The following is a 17,134-nucleotide window of genomic DNA, read 5'->3' as shown; positions in this document are numbered from 1 at the left end:
CCAATAAACAAAAGATTAGGCTGAAACAAAGATAAAAGATAGAAAACAGAATATATGTGACACAGATCAGAGGACCAACAGTTATAGGACAAGTATAACAAGTGCTGAGGAGAAACCTATATAAGATTTTCTTTATTTAGCCTGTTCCTGGGTCAATATTTTTCTTGATTCTCTCCCCAAAAAATCTGATTTGCATGAATCAGAGTTTTTATTAAAATTTTAGGTGAATTCAAGGTAGAAGCATATAAAGGTAAATTAGACTAATATAAAACCACACCAAGAATCTCAGTGCCAAGGTTTTGGTCGAGCAAAAGACAACTTGTCATCTTAAAAAGCATCCACTGGTACCGGTAAGAAATTTTTTAAGCACAACCCCCCTTCAGATTGAAATCTAGCTTTTCACATCCCTCTCCCATTTCTAGTGTTGCAGGGGACAATTTCTATGAGCTATACATTTCCCCTTCAGCTGTATTAATGAATGTAAATGGACAGTTTTCAATTTAGAGAGGACTGAAAAAATGTAGGCTTCTAAAAAAAGATTCCTAAGTATTAATATGTAAATGGAGAATGTACCTAACAGATATATCGAGAGAGTTAACAGAACTATTGCCAAGTTAGCGACTGGGCATTAATCAATTTAGGAAAGTTTTGCTGATACAACTGTAAAAACAATCTTTTAAATCATTGTCCTCAAATAATTAACACATCTCTTAAAAGGATCGTCCCTTTTTCAGAGAATCACAGTTCCTAGGCGCTGTTTGTTATAAATAAAACAAATGTCACTTTATTTCCCGTCTTATTCGTCGTTATTATGGCTTTTGCACATTTTAAGAACTTTAAAAAATGAAAGATCTAATTTACTTGGCTAATCTCTAGTAGCAAACATTAAGGCTAATAAAGCTCATAGAATAACAGTGTATTATTTAAAAGGGTATGCTTACCAACAATTTCAACAGGGCGTACATGTCTAAAAAGTAGGTGTCCCATCACAATTTTGTGCAAAAAAATGCAGTTTATACATAAAAAGTTATTAAGAGTAAAAATATTTATGGTGTAATTATCGGCAATGGATCTGAAATTTCTGACAGCTTGGGTAATCATACCTAAAGGACAAATAGTAGAAGATGGAAAGATAGCCCTTCACTCTGCTGTATCTTTAAGGAGTAACCGTCATTTTAATTATTATGTAATTAATCAATAGTACTCGTGAAAATAAGAAACTCTGTAATATGTTTTAGCAGAGAAATCTTGATCTTTTTCCTCCTGGATTGACCTTTCATTCTCAATCCACGAGTAAAATCTGTATTCAGTGTAGACAGATGTTCACATTACTGAGATAGGAGTTGACATTTGGTGTTCATTCGATTTTATGAAAAGGGGAGGGGAGAATGAGGGAGGAGCAGGATGCAGACAAAAATTCTGCTGCAAGTTCTCCTGAAACAACAGTTGCAGTTCTCCAGAAAAAATTATGAAAAACAACTGCCGTACCCTATCTAAGTGAAGGGAAAATCTGTATTCACTGCAGACAGATTTTATCCGTGAATTGAGAATTTTGAGAAAGAATAATCAATTTTGGAAGGTAAAGAAGCAGATTTCTCTGATAAGATATATTACAAAGTTTCTTTTTTTCACTTGTACTATTGATTTATGAAAAAAATGGTAATTACAGGTCAACTTTCAGAATCGCAATTCTCTTGATTGTCGAGGTTCTGCTTGGAGCATACTACTTAATATAACACATTATTATATGAAAATTGGCCACAAGATCGAGTTAAAAAATGAATAAATTTAATAATGTTTAACTATACTGTAAACTAAAATGAATAAAATCTCTGAGCACTGGAATGTTTTATTGTGTTCTTACAAATATGAAAATGAATGGATGTTTCTTGAAATTAAGCACTTTAAATCTGTGATTAGATCAGTTGCACCTAATTATTTTTCTTTTTGACCAGCACAATGCACAAACTATAAAACTATCTTACCAGAAAATAATGCATTCAGATGATGTGCCCCTATTATCACAATGCAATCAAAAGTAGATATGACTGCTGTAAAATGTTCTTCTAGATAACAGCAAATCTGAATATGGCGAGCTTGCTTTCTGACGTTCTCTGAAATTGTTGCATTCCTATCAAATATCAGTATGAAGGTTTCAATTTCAGGCCTGAAGCACTAATCTGGAGTGCCTAATATACCAGACAGTGGTGTTTAAATTAGAAACAATTATGTACATTTTGATACTGTATTGAGATTATTTTTTTACAGTTCTGCATATAAAATAGCATTGAGTATATGTATTCATTAGAGCAACAATATTAAACTATTTAATCTCATTTTATTGCTGATGTGTTTTGTTCCTTAAAATTATGGGAAAGATAGGATTCTGAATAAATGGTTTTCCAATCTTATCAAGTGATTGCTAGGATTTGAAATCACTTCCTTATCAGTGGGTGTGATAATAACTGGAAAGACCCCCAACAATCCTAGTTAAAGAGGTCTGCCATTTTCTCTTGTTATTGCACCTTTCCTCACAAGCTTACCAGCACTTCTGTCCATACAATGGCTGATGATGGAGGGTCATCTGACCAGACCGGTCCATCAATCTCCTTCAATTACAACACCTCAAATAGGAAACTGCTTTTCTATTTGACAAGGATGATGATCTGGTCACGTGCTTCTCCGTCAGCAGCCGTTGCATGAGGAAAAGTACACTATCGAGAAGAAGAGGCCAAACCCTTTAAGTAGAGATGCTCAAATTGATTTAATGCAAATCAAATTCAAGACACATTTTACAAAATCTGCAAATTCGGGCAAATTCAAACAATTTGCAATTCCATTTGCGCGAATAGCCAAATAAATGCCACCTCACTTTTTACACATTGCAGAAGATTGCATCAGTAATAAAAGGCTGACATGACCTCAGGTGCGACAAAAATCACTATCCAAAGACTAAAACCAATATTTCTGCCAAACAGTGACCGTGTATATTATTCCTTGGTGTCTCCTTAGCAATTTAATATAACCCCGATTCATATTAGATTGCTAAATTTATATAGCAATATGGAGGAGTATGATAATTTATTGATTTTTTAACTCCCCGGTTCATTCGTTTACTATGCTTTGGCGTTGGGACACTTCAGAGCACAATAAAGTGCTTTTTTTAATTGTAATCGATGGTCATTCGGTTCACATCAATAACATTTTATACAAATCGAATTCACTGGCCAAATTTGAGAAAATTTGTTTATGTCGTATTCTCCCAGATTCCCTCATTTCTTTGAATTAGTTTATTAAACAATGTAAAGTTCTCATCAAGTACTCATCAAGAGTAGGTAACAGGATGACTTTAAGGCTATGTGCCCACGATGCAGAAATGCTCCGAATTTTTTCCTGAGCGTTTCTGAATCTCCCTTGCAGAAAAAAACGCATGCGGATTGTACATGAGTTTTTCTGCCAGGGACAAGCGGATGTGAAGCGTTCTTCACATGCATTTCCGCATGCGGGTTGACAAGCTCTTTCCAAGCGATTTTAGCATCACTTGGAAAGTGCTTGTCAACTTGGTCACACTATATAAATCCATAAAACCGGCATGGATTTATATAGTGTGACCGAAAGAATGTTAAAAAATAAAAAATAAATATATACTTACCTTCTGATGGTCTTCATCCGATGCGTCTCGGCTTGCTGGCAGCTCGCGGTACACTGAAAGGACCTGCCAACGTCAGGGGTCGCGTGACCTGTCAGATGACTAAATGATGTCATGGCAGGTCCTTGAGTCCACCATGATCTGCTGGCAAGCCAGGACAAAGCCACCGGGGGCCATCAGAAGGTAAGTATAATGTTTATTTTTTATTTTATTCTTTTTTTACAGGTTCTATGGTACCCGGGTCCGGAGGAGAGTCTCCTCTTCTCCAGACCCGGATACCATCCGCACATTGAAATGCATGTAATCTGCATGTACAGATCCAGTGATGCGGATTACATGCGTTCCAATGCAAGTCAATGGCGGCAAAAATGCAGCACTTCCGCAAAATAATTGGTAGTGCTGCGTTTTTTTCCGCAATGATAATCCGCAGTGGAAATTTCCGCAGCATCTGCACAGCACATGCGGATTATCATTGGGAAACATTGCAGACCTTCTGCCAAGCATTTTTCAAGCATTTCTGCAGCGGAATTGCCGCTGTGGAAACGCTTTAAAAACGCATCGTGGGCACACAGCCTAAATGCCAAAGATCTGACGGTGAAGTGGGGATCACTAAACTATGAAACTGAATTTCTTATTCCGCAGTCTGAGTCGAAGATAGAAAATTAAAGAAAATTTTGTATATATCACAACATTTGAATAATATTTAATTGGCGCAATGTTCTTTAACATTTCACAAATTAAAAAAAAAAACTGGACTAACAATTTTGAGATGGTGAAATAGAATATCACCCAATTACAATCACATAGTTTCAACATGTGGGCAAAGTTGAGAGACAGGGTTTGGTAAGTGACTAGCTGGAAATCTGAAATTGATGTTCATTTTGACCTGTCTACAGCATCAAGGTGACAATTCAGCTGAAGAAGCAATATACCCAAAGTAGCAAAGAAAGTATATAGTTGTGCCAAACTCGCCTTGAGGCTGCGGACTCTAAAAATCATAGTGTTAAAAACAAATGTGATTTTCCTGGAAAGTGCCTCTTATAATAGATATTTCAGCTCAAGCTTTAGCATCACTGTCTAGCTAAAAATATGTTTGATATCTGCATCACCAAAGGCTCCATTTACTGATACTGATCAAGCTTTAGTGGTTGCACATACTGTAGCTGCCCTAGGGCTCCTGCAATCGTCTTTACTTTCTCTATTCTGAATGAGGAACATTCTTAACTTCCAGCTGGATCATTTGCTTTCATCTTGGCTGGACATCTGAAATATCCCTGACTTTCAGCCACTGCTACCCCGGAGAAACAGTATTTGATTAAGTGTTTTCAATTCCTCCACACTCCTAGAATTGGCGAGGCAGCTGCTTTTTATTCCTATCAAGAAAACAGTAAGATAAGCAATACTTCTCAAGAAAGTGAGTACTTGGTGAAAAAGTCAACGTGCAAATGCAGAGAGGCAGAGAGAAGCCACAAACACAGATTTACATTGACCCTACAGGGATGAAAGGCCCCTTTTTCAACTATTATAATACAGTTGGCTTTGAGAAAATAAATTGCACTTTTTACAAAAAAATTTGCAGATATTTTATATTTAAAAGAATGTTAACTGACTTTATAATAATACATCATGTGCTTATTTCATACCTCTTATAAAAGAGATGAGTGAATTTTTTAAAATTAGAATTCATCGGGTTCAACGAATTCCCCAACAAAATTTGATCTGCGGCAAATAAATGCAAATCACTTAAATCAAAAGCCTCTAAGCCTCTAATTGTTTGGAAAATATGTGTAGTTCCCACTGGAGTCAATTTATCAAGATTTGAGCTCTGTAAGGCAAACACAGCCTTTTTAATGTCTAAATCACTTCCACCTATCTGGCTAGGGGAAAACAGATGGTAACTGTAGTAGAGAAAAATTAAAATTCATAAAGACATCTCCGGAGATGGAAGATATCACCCTCACTATGAACATATGAGATTAATTATAACTGAGGAAGTGAGAAAGAGCTGACACTTCACCTTCCATTGAAGTAAGGACCTCCCATAGTGACCAGGTAATTACAACAGGAGATTTGCTCTGAGAGCCAGACACTAAGCTTGGGATTCATTTATTCAGAGGCGGAGAAGTACACTTCCAAGGCATGAGCTTCCTCTGATAAAAGCATTGGTCGCAGACTTTTTGAAGCCAGTGGTCATAATGAATAGAGATGAGCAAACCTTTCAAGGTTCGTGTTAAGGGGACGGTTGCAAACAACTTTTTAAATAATGGAAAGCAACCGAACCCAGGGTCCGCGGTGCAGCCTAGTGGACCTCTGACGAACACCTTCCGGGTGAGAAGGTAAAACAACCAACTTAAACAACAATCCCCTCCGTGTTACTGCACACCGGAACGGGAATAGGGATTCGCACTATCTCCGTTAACTGCACGAGAGATGTGCGATAAATAATGTATCTGTAGCACCCCGAGGATTCGGCTGCTACAGGGGTATTGCACCTCGAACCAGAGGTGTGATATTCCACTCCCGGGTAAGGATGGAGTGTGGACCGGGGCTCAGTAGGCTGCATGCACCACACACACCCCATTTCCGAGGAACAGACCAACGGTGCTCCCACTAGACAGAGTGCAGGCACGACAGCTTCTGTTCCTGGCTGGAGTGGGGAGGGGGAGGAAAACCCAGTGGTGTAGGAGCAGATAGGGGTGGGTTTCTGGGCATAGGTAGGAGCCCATTGGTTGCTAGTCACCTGGGCTCGGGTGTCAGAAGGAGGTATATAAGGTGGGTACCATCTTAGATCAGGGTTCAGTTCAGTCCGGGTCAGTTCAGAGAGGAGCTCAGCCAGAGAGAGCTGACAGGGAGCTGTGGCTCAGTCTGGGCCCAGCTCCAGAGGCAAGCCTGGAGTGGAGGCCTGAGACAGCAGAAAGAGAAAGGAGAAGGAACAGGAAGGAAAGTAAGAAAGGAACTGAAACGGAGGAGAAAGGAGGCAAGGAACACAAAGAAAGGCCCAGAGACACGAAGGCGGAAGGAACCCCATATTCCCAGAGGAGATACTGGGTGAAGGGTTGGCAGAGCAGGGTACCGGAACCCGAATTGGTGGAGGCGACTAATCCTCAGCCAAAACCGAAGGTTGTGACCACATCTTGGTGCGACCCCTCACTACATCCACCAGAAAGGCATACCGCATAGGGTCAGGGAGACCGGAGAGAGGTTTCACCAACAGAAGGCCCGAGGAAGCTGGACAAAGGTGGGTCACTGGTGGGGACAGCCAGTAGAAAGGAAGAGAGGGGAGCTTTCAGCCACACTCTGGAATTGCTTGGGAGTTGACCGAGTCCCTCACCTGGTGGACGCAGCACGGCTCGGGCGGTCACTGCTGGCCGAAGTGACCGGAGCAACAACTGTGAGTAAAGCTTTGGAAACTGCACCCCACGTCTCTGTGATTCCTTGCCGCTCCAGCACCACTAGCACTGGGACACTCACACCATCACTACCACCATCTTCCACATTAGCTGCACTGAGGCAATACTCCTCCCGTGGGGAGTCATCCCATACTCAGCTGCGCAAACAACATCAGCCTCAGCGGTCTGCAGCGCAGCGGCGGTCCCCACTGACCGCAATCCACGGGTGGCGTAGTCGGACACTTATTCCAATACAAATAGACTGCCACTGGTTTGACCGCCCTGGGCACGGACCGGGTCACCGCCACGGAGAACTACAACCCCCAGTGATCCGGCTCCGGGTATTCCCCCTGCACAGCAGCAGCAGCACAGGCCCAGGGGGCGCGTCAACTTTGGCGTAGTCGGCAGGATCGTTACCAACCAGCCACAAGCGGGTATTGCGTGCCTGAAGAAAACTGCACATGTACCTTAAAAAGAAGTCTCCCGCCATTTCCAGAAGTTTCCCGCCGTCCGGGGTCGTTTCCCGCCATCTGGAGCCGATTCCCGCCATCAGACGCCATCTTGGACCGTTTCCCGCCATCTTCATCAGTTTTTCCCGCCCTGGCAGAGCGGACGCCATTATGTGCGCACCAAAGGACAGCAGGAAGCCACCTCCCATCGTGGGCCAGGTCCCAGAGTGGCGCCAAATAAGGAGCCCGCCCCCACCAGCCATGAATGCAGCGGTGGAGATGTCCATCAGCGTGGGAGGGCTGCCCTTGAAACTGACTGTCACCAAGTTGTCCCAGGACCACCCCCAATGGGGGCGGGAAGTGATGAAAACTGTGGGGCAGGGCACGCTCTGGATCAGTCTGGACAGACCGCACCCGGGAATGGAGGAAGCGTCCAGCAGTGCCAACACCTTGGTCCGGAGCCTGCTGCAGGCCGCACCGCCAGACAGCCTAGTGGAGATCCTGGCACAGCTCCCCAGAGATCCGGAGCGTGCACAGGCTGCGCTGGAGGACTTGGACCGGAGGATGGCCCGGGCACAGCAGGATGCGCTGGCCAAGTGGAGAAGGGAGATGGCCCGGCAGGCTGAAACCCGCCGGCAGGAGGCGCCACCCGCAACATGGAGCACGTCTGCCTCTGAGGATGGTGCAGGAGGGACGAAGGCCGGAGACGATGCCGCGGAGGGAGCTGCAAGGATTGAGGCAGCTAATGGGGACGTCATCACCCCAAGCCCAGCAGCCGTAAGCCTGCCCCAGCCTCCCGTCGCAGAGCCCGAAGCCCTACTCACCACACCCGTTGCCGCGCCGCCACTGCTACCAACTAGGCCTCAAGCGGCAGGAGCTGCGGTCACGCCCCATTCCGCGCCACGCCCCTCGACCCCGGGCGCGGCAAAAGAGGAAGTACCACCGGCCTGGTCGCAAGGCCTGGTGAACCCGGGCGCCGATGTCCCTCCAGCGCCCTCTTCCTCAACAGTGCAACCCCCAGACCCAACCGGAAGTTCCCCGGCCTGGTCGCAAGGCCAAGTAACCCGGGGCGCTGCTCCCCGATCGGGGCCCGTGGTGCCACCCTTTGGCGCAGATCTCTATGCGCAACATACCAGCCCGGACGGGCTGCTCTTCGTGTGGCCACTGGAGTACGTTAACCCCCGTTTCCGGAGGGAACGGCCCCTATGTGAGCCTCTGATCCCGGCTCCGGAGCCCGCCAAAATCGCTCCGCTTCCGCTGGAGCATGCCCAGTTTGCATGGGACCCCACCGGTGAGAATCTCATAGGGTTCACCCAGGAGACCCGGGCGGACGCAGCCTGGCGTGAAGAGTGCTGCCGTCAACAGCTGGAGGTATTTGAAAGGGAACGGCGGGAAATGCGAATCCGAGAAGAACAGCTGCAGGCCCGGAGCGCGGAGCAGAAGCGCAGGGCCCGACAAGATCCCCGAGCCGCCCGCGGTCCCCGAGTCAACGGGACCGTAATAAAGTTCCAGCTGGAGCATGGCTGGGGCTTTATCCGAGACCATCGAACCCCCGGCGACGTCTTTGTCACCCGCAGGGATGTCGAGAGCCACCTGCCGGAGGGACACCGCGGACGTGATCTCTACCCGGGTGATGTGGTCACCTTCACCCGGCACAAGGGTGCCAAGGGACCGTACGCCCTCCACGTTCACAGGCTCACGGAGGAGGAACTACAGTACCGCCCAGAAACAGAGTACACCGAGGGTCCGGACGGACCTGAAGACTACCCGGAAGAACAAGGAGGACACCATTATTAGAGAATGGTAAAGTGGAACTGTATATAGTTACCCGTCGGGGTACAAGAACTGTTGTGAAATTGTTGATTGTGTGAACTGTTACCTGTGTGCCCCTAATCCCTAACCAGGCTGAGGACTGTGAGCAGCCATTCCCCTATTCCCACTGGCCGAGGACTGAGAGCGGCCATACCCTTGTACATAGTTGCGCTTCTTAAAGTGCCCCCTACTGGTTTTATACAAGAACCGCAACGTCTACCTCAAGGCGGATTAAAATGGACTGTTGCACTTTTACCTGGTCGCAGGTTGCACAGCGGCCAGAGCTCAAGAATATGTTTTGAAAATGTTTATTTGAAAATGTCTTATAATGGAAAGTATAATATGCTGCTAAAATAGTAATGCCAAAAGTTTTATATGGTGTTTTGCAAAAAGAGTTCCAGTGGCATTAGTAGAATGTTTTATAAAAATGTTTTATATCAGTAACGTTAAAAAGAGAAGAGTACCTCCCATAAAGGGATGAGTGAAAAGTTAATGTCTTATATATGAGTGCACTTTAAAAATTTGTATGTTTTAAATTGCCTTTGCTCTTTTCCAGCCCGAGGACGTGCTGTGATTTACCAGGGGGGAATGTAGCACCCCGAGGATTCGGCTGCTACAGGGGTATTGCACCTCGAACCAGAGGTGTGATATTCCACTCCCCGGTAAGGATGGAGTGTGGACCGGGGCTCAGTAGGCTGCATGCACCACACACACCCCATTTCCGAGGAACAGACCAACGGTGCTCCCACTAGACAGAGTGCAGGCACGACAGCTTCTGTTCCTGGCTGGAGTGGGGAGGGGGAGGAAAACCCAGTGGTGTAGGAGCAGATAGGGGTGGGTTTCTGGGCATAGGTAGGAGCCCATTGGTTGCTAGTCACCTGGGCTCGGGTGTCAGAAGGAGGTATATAAGGTGGGCACCATCTTAGATCAGGGTTCAGTTCAGTCCGGGTCAGTTCATAGAGGAGCTCAGCCAGAGAGAGCTGACAGGGATCTGTGGCTCAGTCTGGGCCCAGCTCCAGAGGCAAGTCTGGAGTGGAGGCCTGAGACAGCAGAAAGAGAAAGGAGAAGGAACAGGAAGGAAAGTAAGAAAGGAATTGAAACGGAGGAGAAAGGAGGCAAGGAACACAAAGAAAGGCCCAGAGACACGAAGGCAGAAGGAACCCCATATTCCCAGAGGAGATACTGGGTGAAGGGTTGGCAGAGCAGGGTACCGGAACCCGAATTGGTGGAGGCGACTAATCCTCAGCCAAAACCGGAGGTTGTGACCACATCTTGGTGCGACCCCTCACTACATCCACCAGAAAGGCATACCGCATAGGGTCAGGGAGACCGGAGAGAGGTTTCACCAACAGAAGGCCCGAGGAAGCTGGACAAAGGTGGGTCACTGGTGGGGACGGCCAGTAGAAAGGAAGAGAGTGGAGCTTTCAGCCACACTCTGGAATTGCTTGGGAGTTGACCGAGTCCCTCACCTGGTGGACGCAGCACAGCTCGGGCGGTCACTGCTGGCCGAAGTGACCGGAGCAACAACTGTGAGTAAAGCTTTGGAAACTGCACCCCACGTCTCTGTGATTCCTTGCCGCTCCAGCACCACTAGCACTGGGACACTCACACCATCACTACCACCATCTTCCACATTAGCTGCCCTGAGGCAATACTCCTCCCGTGGGGAGTCATCCCATACTCAGCTGCGCAAACAACATCAGCCTCAGCGGTTTGCAGCGCAGCGGCGGTCCCCACTGACCGCAATCCACGGGTGGCGTAGTCGGACACTTATTCCAATACAAATAGACTGCCACTGGTTTGACCGCCCTGGGCACGGACCGGGTCACCGCCACGGAGAACTACAACCCCCAGCGATCCGGCTCCGGGTATTCCCCCTGCACAGCAGCAGCAGCACAGGCCCAGGGGGCGCATCATATCTGTAGTCCTGTTACAGAACAGAGACTACACAGCAGGCGGTAGGATGCGTGGGTGCTACACGCCGGCGTATTAGTGCTCCCAGCTGGCGTGCTACTGGACTGAGGAGTATCTCTCCATGTGGCTTACAGGCGGTGCCGGGAACACGGCGTCTGCAGACTGCTCGGGGTGTATGGTGACCCCTTTGTCGGAGCCAGACTGTCAGACGAAGCTACCTGCCTCCCTCCATCTAAGGCTGCCTATCCCCCGCTAAACCAGCCTGAATCAAGCTAAAGCACACGTGGAGCTCAAAGGACCAAGCGTCCACACAACACCATCACTGCTCAATGATCAGAGCCACCGCCATGTTTGTGGGTGGGCTTTTTAAAGATTAAGCCCTGCCCACCGTCACACTATTGGTGACGTCACCCACGACCAATCAGGTGGTGCCAGGTCACCTGGTCAGCTGACTCCCAAACCACCAACCACGGTCCGCCATGTCACGGGCATGCTCAGTGCAGAGAATCCTGGACTTAGGCTGCAGCAGCCCTGTTTCCCTCCGCAACCTATCCTTCATGTTGCTAGGAACAAAGACCCGAGAGACAACCTGTACATCTCGTGCACCAGCTAGGTGTTGGGACCGACGATGATGCCCCGTCTGGACTGGAATGGGAGACCACAGAATCCACTGATGGTTCTGAACCCATTTCGAATCCAGCAAATGCCCGACGCCTAACAGTTCGATTCGGTTACGATTGCCAAATTTACAAAAGCTTGCCAAATCGTTCGTTTAACAGTTCGTCGAACATATCCGAATTCCATTGGATTCAATGGGAGGCAAAGCCAAACACCTAGACAACACCTTCGAAGGGGCCCAAAAGCTGCCAAACAGCTCAAATTAGGGGCAGACACCCGAAGTTGACCCACAGTACAAATTTTATAATGGCACAGCAGCAGTCAGCAATGGGCCATACATGTGTTATCAGGGTCCGAGCCAGCATTTACAGCTTTCAATTGAGCTTTAAAGTAAGATGAGGTGAGTGAGGGATTAGTGTACACCTGCTTTGCTGGGAGCCTTGATACTTCATGCAACAGCTAAAGCTGCTTTTCTGCTCAGCCACACTCAGGTGGCACAAACATCAGTTTCATAGAGTGCTATTGGTGGAAAAAATTAAGGATAGCAACACAGGTAGTTGACTGAAAGTAAGTGCAGGCCTGCTGGTCTGAGAGCCCTACTGCTACAGGCAACACACATGAAGGAGACCTAACGGAGTATCCACATTTCAAAAAATTAGGGGCAGACACCACCAAAGTGGCATCAATTTCACCAGAATAGAAAGAGTATAATGGGGATCAACACCCCTTCCACTTCAAGAAACACACCAGATGGAGACCCAACCAGGAGTTTCCACATTTCAAAAAAATATGTGCAGACCCCACCAAAGTGGCATCAATTTCACCAGAGTAGAAATAGTATAATGGGGACTGACTAGTGATGAGCGAGCACAAAAATGCTTGGGTACTCGTTACTCCGGTCAAGTAAATCATAATGCTCGAGTGCTTGATCGGAGTAATGAGCCCAAATCAAATCAATGGCGTTTTTCTGGTGGCTCCCTCCCCCTTGGAAGTCTGCAGGGGGTCTAAAAATTGGTGAAATCGATGGCAACAGTGCTGAAATGACATGGGAACAGAACTGGAAAGACCCCTGGAAGCATCTCTGAATTCCTGGTCAATGCTGTGAACAATTTTGTCAGAGTATTATGCCACTTTTACGGGCTGGAAACAAAACATACAAAAACGAAGCTAAAATGTATTTTTCTGGAAAAATGTTAAGAAATTATCTTTACAGGGTAATGACTTGTATATAAAGCAAAATATAATAACCAAAAGCAAAAATGCTCCTTCACACCTTGGGCTATGTTCACACATAGTGTTTTTGATGCGTTTTTGCACTTTCATATTGCTTTCCACACTGAAAAATACATTTACCAATAAATGTAATTTTAACATTTTACTACCTTATCTGGCCATGTAGTGTGCGAGACATGATCAGACACATCCTGTTTCATTTATGAAGGAAGGACTCTGAATGTCACAAAGCTTTTTTTACATGGCCATCAGGTGGCCCTTACTACTTTTAGAGGGCCACCCTTACTATTGTTAAAGGGCCAGCAGTCAGCCCTCACTATTGTTAGAGGGCCATCAGTCGGCTATGCTTTGCATAGCCATATATTGCTACTGCGATATAACGTATCCATATGAGGTGGTCAAATTATCTTTTTCTTATATAGTCTGTAAAGTTTGAAATTTGGATGTGCAGCAGGTGGCCCTCACAATTTATGGATGTCCAGCAGGCGTCTGGGGGACAGATGAGACCAAGATAGAGCTTTTTGGTAACACACATCAACACATAATTCTACTGTTTACTGTGAATGGAATGTGGCTTACAAATAAAAGAACACAGTGCTTCTAGTCAAATATGGCAGAGGTTCAAAGATATTTACAGGTTGTTTTGCTGACTCTGGCACAGGGTGCCTTGACTGTGTGTGTTAGGCATCGGGCATTTGCTGGATTTGAAATGGGCTCAGAGCCATCAGAGGATTCTGTGGTCTCCCATGCTGCTCAGCATTTTCGTCAGTCCCAATGCCTAGCTGGTGCATGAGACGGACGAGATGTTTCCCGGGTCTTTATCCCTAGCAACATGAAGCGTAGGTTGCGGAGGGAAACAGGGCTGTAACAGCCTAAGTCCAGGATTCTCTGCACTGAGCGTGCCCGTGACATGGCGGACCGTGATTGATGGTATGGGAGTCAGCTGATCCGGTGACCAGGCACCACCTGATTGGTCGCGGGTGACGTCACCAATGGTGCGACGGTGGTCAGGGCTTAATCTTTAAAATGCCCGCCCACAAACATGGCGGCGCGCTCTGGTCATTGAGCAGTGATGGTGTTGTGTGGACGCTTGGTCGTTTGAGCTCCACGGGTGCTTTAGTGGAAATAGGCAGGTTTAGTGGAAATAGGCAGGTTAGTGGAAATAGGCAGGTAGCTTCGTCTGACAGTCTGGCTCTGACTAAGGGGTCGCCATACACCCCGAGCAGTCTGCAGACGCCGTATTCCCGGTACCGACTGTAAGCCACGTGGAGAGATTCTCCTCAGTCCGGTAGCACGCTGGCTGTGAGCACTTATACGCCGGCGTGAGTCACACAAGCATCCTAGCGCCAACTGTGTAGTCCCTGTGCTGCAACAGGACTACAGATACTTTATTTATCACACATCTCTTGTGCAGTTAACGGAGATAGTGCGAATCCCTATTCCCGCTCCGGTGTGCTATAACACGGAGGGGATTGTTATTTAAGTTGGTTGTTTTACCTTCTCACCCGGAAGGTGTTCGGCCACAGTCCACCAGGCTGCATCACGGACCCCGGGGTCGGTTGCGTTCCATTATAATAAAGTTGTTTGCAACCGTCCCTTTAACAGTATCAGAGCGCCAGGGTCTTGCCGAACATGGCTGACAACCAGCAACTGCAGCGCTATATACAGCAGCTTGAGGCCAGACTTAGGACTCTGGAACAAGCTGACCCGGTAGCTGATATCACTGCAGTAGCTTCCCAGGCAGCTTCTCAAGCAGCCTATCTGGTTAACTCGTCTGCGATAAATGCTACGGAAGCTGCAATTGCTCCATTACCCCGTTTTGCTCTCTCGGAAAAATTTTCTGGTGACAGCAGATTTTGCAGAGGTTTCATTAACCTATGCTCCATTCAATTGGAGATGATGGAGGCACGGTTCCCCTCCGAAAGGGCCAAAGTGGGTTATGTCATCTCGTTACTCTCCCACAGGGCTCTGGAGTGGGCTACTCCACTGTGGGAGCGCAATGACCCGGTAGTGGCTAATGCGGGTCTCTTTCTTAATGCCCTAAAGAGTGTTTTCCTTGTTCCTCAGGTCACGTATGATATGGCTCTTAAGCTTCTTGCGTTGGTCCAGGGTTCGGTCACCGCCAGCCACTATGCCATCCAGTTCAGAACCTTATCGGCTGAATTGGATTGGTCTGAGCGGTCTTTAATCCCGGTGTTCTGGAAGGATCTGGCTGGGCATATTAAAAATGCTCTATCTACCAGAGAGATTCCAACCTCCCTGAGGCTATGGATATACCCCAAACTGAGTCTAGCTCTTCTTGTTCCCGACCTGCACATCTCTTGGAGTCCCCCGTTAATAGGGTTTCCAAGCAGTTGGGAGAAAGAGTGTGTCTAACCACCGTTGGAGGAGGTGTGTTAGATTCTGGGGCTTCTTCCTCCAAATTATTTTATAAGGTGAAATTGTCCGTCGGAGCATCCGCGGTTACTGCCAATGCGTGGGTGGATTCTGGCGCCGATGGCAATTTTTTGTCATCTACGTTTGCTCAGAGGCATGCCATCCCTATAGAGTTACTGCCAAGACCAATGAACATTAGGGTAGTCAACGGTTCACTCCTGGACACGCCAATCACCCACCAGTCGATTCCCCTCACCATGTCATTTCCTCAGGGTCACCGGGAGGTTATCTCCTTTCTTATTATTCCCGGTGGTTTAGATGAGGTGTTATTGGGTATTCCATGGTTACGTTGTCACACTCCACACATTGACTGGAATATGGGGAGAATTTCTTCCTGGAGTGAGAATTGCGTGTCTCAGTGTATGGTGACAGTCACCCAGAGGGTAGTCTCTGACCCTTCTACCGATGTGGCCCCCGGCACAGACCCTCTGTCTGTCCCCAAGACCCAGGTCTTGTCAGATTATGTCAAAAAGAACCCTTGGGTAGACCTCTTGTCCTGGCCCATGGATACGGCTGAGGGCAATGACAAGCCCTGGCTCATTCTTCCTCCTGGGAGGACGTTCGTTCCTCCTAGTCTACAAAATGAGGTGCTCTCCTGGGCACAGGCCCCTAAGTCCGGAGGTCATTTTGGGGTCAAACGTACCGCTAAGTTCCTTCAAAGATCGTATTGGTGGCCCCGGGGGCGCCAGGACGTTAAGGAATATGTTCTAGCGTGTGTCTAACGTGCAAGAGATAAATCATCCCTTCAAGTCCGGCTGGTCTTCTCCATCCATTACCCGTGGCGGATTCCAAGAATTGAATGAGTGAGTCAGCTGACACTCTTCGTCGTCCTGCTCCCATATTCTATCCGGGCGACAGAGTGTGGCTCACGGCTCGCAACACTAAAGTACGCGGGGAATCTGCTAAGTTTGCCCCCCGCTTTATTGGTCCTTTCAAAATTTTGGCCCAAGTAAACCCAGTAATGTACCGTTTACAATTACCACGACACCTGAGGAGTCACGACACTTTTCATGTGTCGCTCCTCAAGCCTGTTTGCCTTACAAAACTCGCTGAACTCCAACCTGCTACACACATCAGGCGTGATAATCTCCAGGTGCAGGCTATTATGGGGTCTAAAATGGTTTGTGGAAAAAAAGGTTACCCGGTACACTGGAAGGGCTATGGATCTGAGGATCATTCATGGGAACCTGTGAACCACATTCATGCTCCCCTGCTCGTTGAGGAATATGAGCGTCAAGTGGAGGGGGATGTTAGAAGGGGGGATAATGTTAGGCGTCAGGCGTTTCCGGGATTTGAAATGGGTTCAGAGGCATCAGGGGATTCTGTGGTCTCCCATTCTGGCCCAGCCAGGGCTGATGCTGCTCAGCATTTTCATCAGTCCCAACGCCTAGCTGGTGCACAAGATGGACGAGTTGTTTCCCAGATCTTTATCCCTAGCAACATGAAGCGTTGGTTGCGGAGGAAAACAGGGCTGCTACAGCCTAAGTCCTGGATTCTCTGCACTGAGCATGCCTGTGACATGGTGGACCGTGATTGATGGTTTGGGAGTCAGCTGATCCGGTGACCTGGCACTGCCTGATTGGTCGCGGATGACGTCACCAATGGTGCGACGGTGGTCAGGGCTTAATCTTTAA

The sequence above is a fragment of the Phyllobates terribilis genome, unplaced genomic scaffold (genome assembly GCF_046119375.1).
Source record: "Phyllobates terribilis strain yellow unplaced genomic scaffold, ASM4611937v1 Scaffold_3__8_contigs__length_932513732, whole genome shotgun sequence".
NCBI lineage: Eukaryota > Metazoa > Chordata > Amphibia > Anura > Dendrobatidae > Phyllobates > Phyllobates terribilis.
This window is presented reverse-complemented; position numbering follows the sequence as displayed.